The 9,197-nt window shown below is 31.5% G+C and overlaps 1 long non-coding RNA gene across 1 annotated transcript; it reads right to left on the reverse strand.

Moving 5' to 3' along the window:
- Window positions 1-2,043: 2,043 nt before the first annotated feature.
- Window positions 2,044-8,259, reverse strand: LOC132745566 (uncharacterized). Its single transcript, XR_009627859.1, has 2 exons — window positions 6,677-8,259; window positions 2,044-2,779 (listed from the first exon to the last, which is right to left on the reverse strand). It is a non-coding gene; the product is annotated as an uncharacterized LOC132745566 (long non-coding RNA).
- Between the last annotated feature and the right edge of the window lie 938 nt (window positions 8,260-9,197).

Genomic DNA, 9,197 nt, shown 5'->3' on the forward strand with positions numbered 1-9,197 from the left:
GCAACGCAATGGTGCTGAAACTATGATAATAAGCGCTAAATATGCTAAATTCTGTTACAATACGGTCTTGGAAATGGAGTCGTATGGCATGGAAAATCCAGTAGAAAATAACATATTCAGAGCTAAAGAGAAAACGAGGCGAAGGTGAACTCTCAGAGATCTCCGTATATAATGAGATGATGTTGACGGACAGCATTCATTGCACCGAAATGCACATAATAGCGTGTATTGAGGGCAATTATGTATTACATACGTTAATTATTTAAGCACACACCATTACAAATTTCAGAAAAAATGATGAAAGTTTAGAAAGTCAACTACTAGGACGCCTATTTAAGCTCTTTTTTTTAATGATAAAACATATAAATATGTTTGTTTATATAAATAGATGGAAAACCGAATATATGGAGAGCGACAATGCAGGGTTGGACGTAGCAACTAAGCTACTATGTTCTAAATAACCATCCAAAAAATTGACTGAGCTAAGCGGCAGACAAAGATTCGAACAGGGGGGCTAACATGTCTGTTTCAACATACCCATTTTGTTAGAGGTTTGTAGCAAAGCCATCTATTTTTTTTGAATATGTACGGACCCACACGTACATACTATTTTTGCAGCTATCGACAGACCACTAATAGCCGTTTGGCCGAAAAGCTGAATTTTAACCCTGTTCATATAAGACACAGTCAATTCAAGGACATGGTGAACGGCCGACCTTTAGGTCTAGGCCCCCTCTAACGGTTAAAGGGCGCCCGCCCAATAACACCAATGATAAGAGATGGCCAACCGAACGCGAGGTTGCAGATACGGGAGGCCAACCTAGAAGAAAAAATACAATTTCTTTTTTTCCTTTTTTTTTTTTCTTTTTTTTTTTTTTTTTTTTTTTTTTTTTTTTTTTTTTTTTTTTTTTTTTTTTTTTTTTTTTTCTTTTTTTTTTTTCTGAGGGATTTTTTTTTTTTTTTTTTTTTTTTTTTTTTTTTTTATTAATTTTGGAGGCTCGGGCTGTTAAAATAAAAAAGAGTGTACGAGGGTTGTCCCAAAAGTCCGTGACAAATTTCATAGCCGGTTCATTTTTAACGCCAATAGAAAATAATTCACACATATAACCGTTAAGTTTATTATTTAACATTACAACAAATCATTTACAAAACAATTACCCTAGTTACTTAGAAATTTTCAGTATTAACGATATTGGTTTGAGTTGCCGGCGCACGTCAAATAATTTACATTTGTTATGAATAGGCTGAAATTAATTACATATAATTTAAATATCTGATGATATGTCTGCACAATGTCACGTTGACTTCGTCTGCTGCTATATTTAAATCATCTCTGAAAATTTTAGTTAAATAACTTAAAAAACGAAAAAGATACGAATAAATGAAAATATCTCATATAAAATAGGAAAGTTAAAATGGCGACGTTCGAAGAATTTGCGACGCAGTGAACATGTCACTCAGGTTTCATGACTATTTCGAGATGACATATGTAACGAATTTCAACAAATATACCAAATATAACAGTTTAGCAACATATTCTGAGCATTTGTGTATAAAAGGCATGAACGGAACCAGAGTTTTGCGCTACAAGAAGCGAAAATAAGGAAAACACGGATAGGAAGACCGATCTTCGTCGCCTATTTCCTAGAGGTAAAAACAGGAGTAACGAGACCGGAAGTTCGTGTATAGCAAAAATTAATGTATGCCATCCAAACATTCAACAGACATTAACAATCACATGATTTAAGTCAGAAATTGACGATTTATGAGTACCATTATTGCGTTGAAAGCAGTTGAGAGTATTTGAAAAAGGCGCCTTATATAGATTAAACGCCGTCTTTGACGTTGGACGTGCGCCGCGATTCAGTTAGTTTCCATGGTGTTTATGGCATACTTTTGTTGTTTGTTGATATTTATCTATGAAAATTTGTGAAAATGTTTAAATTATATGGGTTTATAACATATTAAAATATCAAATTCGTACCTGTTTTATTTAGCTTTTAATCAATCTTGTCACAGAATATTGGGACAACCCTCGTATAATCATTTATAAAACAAAACCGGTGCTCACACAAAAAAAATAAAATTGCATTAGAGTAAAATCTTTGACGAGTGAAATAGATGACTTTCAAAATTAAGTTCAATAAAATGAAAGAGCTAAAGTCACGACGGACGATTAGAACAGGGGGGGGGGGGTTAACATGTCAATTAACACACACACAAAAAAAAGGAAAAAATCTTATAACATACAAGTTCATCTCGAAACTGATACAATTGAGTTATCTCTAGGTTAAATTTCGACAAAGGACAATTGTGTGCCCAATAAAAAGTCTAACATGCGCAATTAATCAATCTGCAAACTGTGGTCGACTCGCTCAGGAAAACCAAAACCCATTGGGAAAATAGGAAACCTGCATCCGTTTGTCAATGTCATACCACCGGATGTCGGATCGCATCCTTGCAAATTGATACAAATTTTACATTTACGCATGTTTTGAAATTATTTAAATGTTCTATTGGAGTATTTTTTAACTTTACGCATTTGCACAATTATTAGTTACGCCTTTTAACACTGTTAAAGATTACAAGTTTTAAAACTGTTTATAAGTTAAATGTCCACTGCAGACAGCTTTTGTCTCAGCTATGAACATCATACAGTGATGAAAGTTAACACTATGTCCAAGTTAATTACGGATGGTCTCCTTATTGTGGTACTCTTTAGTTGGGCAAGCAGCATGGCATGGCATGGTTTAACAGTGGAATGGAGTCCGGCTCACAGCTGAAATATAAAGTCTTGACAGCAGTAAAGCGTACAACAAAATTTGTATATAAATATCAGCAATTAAGGGTAGGGTGGGTGGGGTTTTAATGAACGATGTAATCACGTTGGAATTTAAGCTAGAAGTGATTTACTAAAGCTGTAGGATTCTACGCACGGAATTCATGTGACAGAGATAACGGTGTAAACTTCTAAACCTGTTTTATACACGCTTAGACGAGTGTTGATACGGTCATGCATTAATAACCCGCTAAATTAAAACGCTTTATTTAATAAAGAAAATAAACCTACTTAATTTCTATGCGGGTTTTATTTATAAAAATAATTGAGGTTCGATATCAGCCGGAAAAATGCCTCACACATAAATACTCTTTAAAGGTAAATAGGGACATTATGATGTCATCAATTAGCAACATGATGTTGTGAAACACACCATTTTAACGACAAAAGTAGAACCAAGAATCTTCTATTTTGTGTTTACTATGTTTAGTAGAACCTGTTTACTATGATAAGTAGAACCTCTTAACACATAACGGCCTTTAAATAAAGAGGTTTATTTAACAGTTGTAACAACATTGTAATTTGCCATTGCAGAAAAAGAAATAACAAAAACATAATTGAATGGGATAAGGCCGTGACTTTATTAAGCATTTGGTGCAAATAAATATCAATGAAAACAAAATATGAAATAATGTAATGAATAAAATATGAAAGACAGCGCCCAGCGAAAATGCTTTGACAGCTACATAGCAACACAATGATGCTGAAACTATGATAATAAGCGCTAAATATGCTAAATTCTGTTACAATACGGTCTTGGAAATGGAGTCGTATGGCATGGAAAATCCAGTAGAAAATAACATATTCAGAGCTAAAGAGAAAACGAGGCGAAGGTGAACTCTCAGAGATCTCCGTATATAATGAGATGATGTTGACGGACAGCATTCATTGCACCGAAATGCACATAATAGCGTGTATTGAGGGCCACACAATATTTTATGAAATAAAATTCGCCAATCATAAAATACCTATTACAATCACGATTTATTTTAAGGTAATATAGACTTTTACTTATATTACGATGGGAAGACATACATATACATGTGTACTTATATTCTTACATTGAATTTATGCCGATTGATAAACACCATTATAATATGGGGAGACTTTTGAAAGAGACATACTGGTAACGTAAGACAGAAACATTTTTCCGGAAGGGTTTGAATGCAAAGGTGCTTTACAAATAATAAAATCGTTTTTCAAGTATATATACTTGCAACTTTTTTACAAACTCGTCAATATCTTTTTTAGTACATATCGGCATAAAAAGACTGTTCTATTTTAGTAATCATTAACTGTATCTAAAATTGCTGTTAAATTATTTGAATCTATACAAATACATTATTTACGTCGATGATATAAGTATTTAATTACCTCCCTTTATTCGCGCATATTTTTGATTGTTACATTTATATTCTACATTATTAGCTCGACTATACGAAGTATATGGAGAGCTGTCCTACTGGCCCCGGCGTCGGCGTCGGCGTCCGCGTCCAGATTTTAGATTAAAGTTTTGGTGCAGTAAAATATTTTTCACTATAACTTTGTCATTTCTTAAGGTATCAACTTCAAACTTTAAATATATGTTCCTTATCATCAACCACATCTTATGTGACAAGGTTCATAACTCTAGCACCAATATTTTCAGATTTATCTCCCCTTGAACTTAGAATTTTCCTTAAAAAATACTATTTTTTACTGTTACTTCTTTATTTCTTAAGGGATCAACCTCATACTTCAAATATATGTACCTTATCATCATCCCCATCTGATGTGATAAGGTTCATAACTCTAGCACCAATATTTTCAGATTTATCTCCCCTTGAACTTAGAATTTTCCTCAAAAAATACTATTTCTTACTGTTTCTTCTTTATTTCTTAAGGGATCAACCTCGTACTTCAAATATATTTATGTTATCATCATCCCCATCTTATGTGACAAGGTTCATAACTCTAGCACCAATATTTTTAGATTTATCTCCCTTTGAACTTAGAATTTTCCATAAAAAATCTTATTTTTTACTGTTACTTATTTATATCTAAAGTGATCAACTTCATACTTCAAATATATATACGTTATCATCATCCACATGTTATGTGACAAGGTTCATAACTCTAGCGCCAATATTGCAAGAATTATCTCCCCATAAACTTAGATTTCTTTACTAGAAAAATCTTATTTTTTATTATAACTTTTTTTTTTAAAGGTATCTACCTCAAACTTCAAATACTTATTCCTTATCATCAATTACATTTTATGTGACAATGTTCATAACTCTTGAAGCAATATTTACAGATTTATCTCTCTTTGAACTTAGGATTTTCTTTAAGAAATATAATAACTTCTTTACTTTTTAAGGTATCTACTTCAAACTTCAAATATATATTTCTTATCATTACACAAATGTTGTGTGACAAGGTCCATAACTCTAGCATGACTATTTCTAGAATTATTCCCCTTGATCTTGGAATTAATGTTAACAAATGTTATGTTTTTACTATTTTTTAATACATAATTATACATAATTGATTTTCCTTTCATAGTTTTGTCCTCCTTACTGCGTCCAGTATTTTATTAGTCGAGCTTCGCTGTCTCCTGTGACAGCTCTTGTTCATAATGTATTAATATGATTTTTGATTATTTCGTATAACATAAATTGATTTTGAGCATAATACCATGTTTTGAATAGATAATAGATAGATCATTTTCATTTTATTTGATAGCTTTATAAGATATACTGATTGATAACGATGTTTCTAAATTATTATCTCCCTTTTTTACAATTTTCTACATGTGATTAAATTTAAAGCACATTTTTTTCGGATTCTAAACTTTCACATAAGTACTCACTACTTGTTATTTTCATACTTGTTGTAATTATTTACTAGCCTAGTTTCTCTATGAAAATATATGTATCTTATGATCAAGTTAGTTTATATGTATGTAATTCTTTTGAAAATTATATATGCTATGTAAAAAAATACGTTCATACATACATGTGCACATGTTTTATTGTATTACTTATTGTAATATTATAACATTATTTACGCGCCAAATGTGACGTCTATTAACGTAAACGTTTGTTTTGTACGTTTACGTCATATCAACTCAGGAAGCTGAATAAAGCGAAACATGTTTTGATACTTAATTTGTGTTGGTTTTTGATCCAATTATCCTATTGAATTCAAGTCACATTCTGTATCAGTACATTGTGTTATAATATATTGTGATATCTTTTATATTTTACCAAATCGATATTGTTGTACATTTCCTATAACCTATTAAAATAGTTATTCTTTTAAAATAAGACTTGACAATGAAAAAGGAATACAGCGTCACTTTAAGCAAGTACACTCAGTACAATGATATCGGCTAGGACTTAAAGCTTACAGCCCTACAGATGAGATAACGATAAAATTTTAGAATGCCAACATATGGAAAAATAACTATGCACACATTTTGAATAAAATGACATATGCAAAACAATATTTTTATATAACGTGTGATAAAAACACGGCTAAAGCATTATTTTAAAAATATTTTATCCCACAACATTATCGTGGACTGAAAGTACCCGTAATATGTAAATTACGTTCCATGTTCTCTTTGTATTTTTTTTTTAGAGTATTAGTTTCGAGGAATTAACATGATTTTAGAGACATGCTGCATATTCAAATCAAAGGGGGGATATATGTGCGAGAACAGTTCTATTTATGGAAAAGTTCTGCATTCGATGCTTTATAGTTTATTAACAATTATCGTATCTTCGTAAGTGAAGTTATATATGTGAAATAAGAGTAGAAAAAAGAAGAATTGATTATCAAATATGCAATTACCTCGACGCCATATGCGTATTGAAATTCTTTGTTAACTGTCAACCAAAAACCATGCCATGCCACTATGCCATATTGTTTACTGATTGAATGACCAATTTCTTCATAAGAAAAGACAACATGTGTGCGTCCTTTGATGACTGATGGGATTAGACTCACGAGCCGATGACCTGCCAATCCTTTTGGTTATGCTACATAGAAAGACAAGGAAAACAGTTAAACACATGATAACATAAATTATACGCGGTCAGTCGTAGCATAATGTCCAGAAACTACATCAATTCCTTTATTTATATCTGGCAGGAATGAAAAAGGTGATACATAAAACGAAGAGTATAATCGGAAAAGATTTAATTTTGTGTAAGAAATAAATTATAAGCTAGGTATACTCAGAATTTATAGTACTGAGCAGATGTCCACTTTACACGGCCGATCGCACATCAAGTTTATGTTGCGATAAACCCTTATTACCAAATGCAACTTTACAACAAAATATCATTCACATGTGAGTGTAGAAAAAAAAAATGTTATAAATGTTTGGCCTCCCAGCAAGATAATAAGTGAAAAATAGTCTGCTCTACCCAACAATGTCAAATATATACATACTTTATACATTATCAAAGACCACGCCCACAACTAACGGTCTAAGACCGCGTGGTAGTACTAATTTATTTAAATCGGCATTTAACCAGAGGTTTATACGACCAACATCCGAAAGGTTAAGATTGTCAAAGCTTTAAATATTTAAGCTACCCATTTTATTTACAGGTATAATAACAATTCTCAAAAAAAGAGCTGGCACTTATTCTAAACAAATATAACCAGTCTGTAGAAAATTCAGTTGTCTATATTCGATAAGGGTTTTTCACGAAAGTTGTATATAACCATTACTGTTCGTTTTATCTTATATTAACCACCTACTGAATAAGTGGATGATAATTGACACCACACAAGAATTGGTATTAGAAATAAAATGTACGCAAACTCATTATAATTTATATTATGCGGTGAAAAAACCCCAACTAAATTCATTCAATGAATAACAACAGAATTCTGCTTCAGATAGGGCAGATACTGCAGTAATTGAAATTCGTAACATATTGAAATATAAACCAGATATATAGATAAACAGTATAAATCGTCAATGTTGAATCACTATCTGTTTAGGAGAAACCAAGCACGTGTTCGTGCTGATGGCACGTGTTCGTGCTGATGTGTCTAGATAACTAGAAAATTGGGTTTTCAAAAAGTAAAAGAATATTCAAATGTATTAAACAGTCGGAAACTAAAAAAATCATGCACTTTTATATTGTATAATACTAAAGCTAACTGATTTATTTAATTAAGGCAAGGTAGAGAACAAAGGTAGCGAACTCACTAACTATGAAATACAATGTACATGAGAGGTAGAACTTAAAATCGTAGAATACAATCTCTAACTGTTTTAAAAAAAAAACAATTATGGCAAATAAAATACTTATCTGAATGTTAGATGATGGTATTCGGCATTTTAAACCATATCAGCTGCTATATAAACATCGGCTGTGGGTTTTAATGAACGATGTAATCACGTTGGAATTTAAGCTAGAAGTGATTTACTAAAGCTGTAGGATTCTACGCACGGAATTCATGTGACAGAGATAACGGTGTAAACTTCTAAACCTGTTTTATACACGCTTAGACGAGTGTTGATACGGTCATGCATTAATAACCCGCTAAATTAAAACGCTTTATTTAATAAAGAAAATAAACCTACATATGTCATAAAATTTGAATCCTATAATAAGTTTTTTTTCTTTCAAAAACTAATAGCAAATCTTAAAAAACGGTCAAAACCCGAGTGCGTGGTCTATGCATTATGTAAATAAACGCAACACATTATATACAGTTTTGATAATGTGAATTATTATTGACATTTTATGTAAAGATGATATATTTAGAGAGTGACCTTTCAATAAATGGATTTATAGGCACAAAATTGTCATCATACTGTAATAAGCTTGTCTGATTTATGTCTTATTTTTTGTGGAAGTAGCCGACAACCAAAATATATTGATAGGCTTTTATCTAGGGATTAGACTGACGTATTTTCATAAAACATTACCTTATAAGTTAAATAAATATACACCGCACAATTGAAGTAAGTTTTCTCGTAATAAAATATATATTTATGAAATATTTTTGTAACGAACAAAAGAACAATTGTTATTCGGAACCCTCTGGTACTAAGTCCGTTGAACTATACTCTTACGTATAACGTGTATGCATGAGTTACCGAGGTTGGTATAAAATAAAATGACGCTGCATTTAATCTATGATCTATTTCCGTATCTTTTCACATTTTCTTTTGATACGATTAACTTTGATTAAAATAATATGATTTAATATAATAAAATTGTTAAACCAAATGAAGGTTTTAGGTGGTAACTGAATGAAGGCAAATTTATACATACATTGCCTTTGCCAACATAGTTACAAAGTGAGGGCTTTGAGGTATAGACATTTATCTTGTATAAAGCCGATG

Source organism: Ruditapes philippinarum, unplaced genomic scaffold (genome assembly GCF_026571515.1).
Source record: "Ruditapes philippinarum isolate M1 unplaced genomic scaffold, ASM2657151v2 ctg4229_1_1_1_1, whole genome shotgun sequence".
Classification (NCBI taxonomy): domain Eukaryota; kingdom Metazoa; phylum Mollusca; class Bivalvia; order Venerida; family Veneridae; genus Ruditapes; species Ruditapes philippinarum.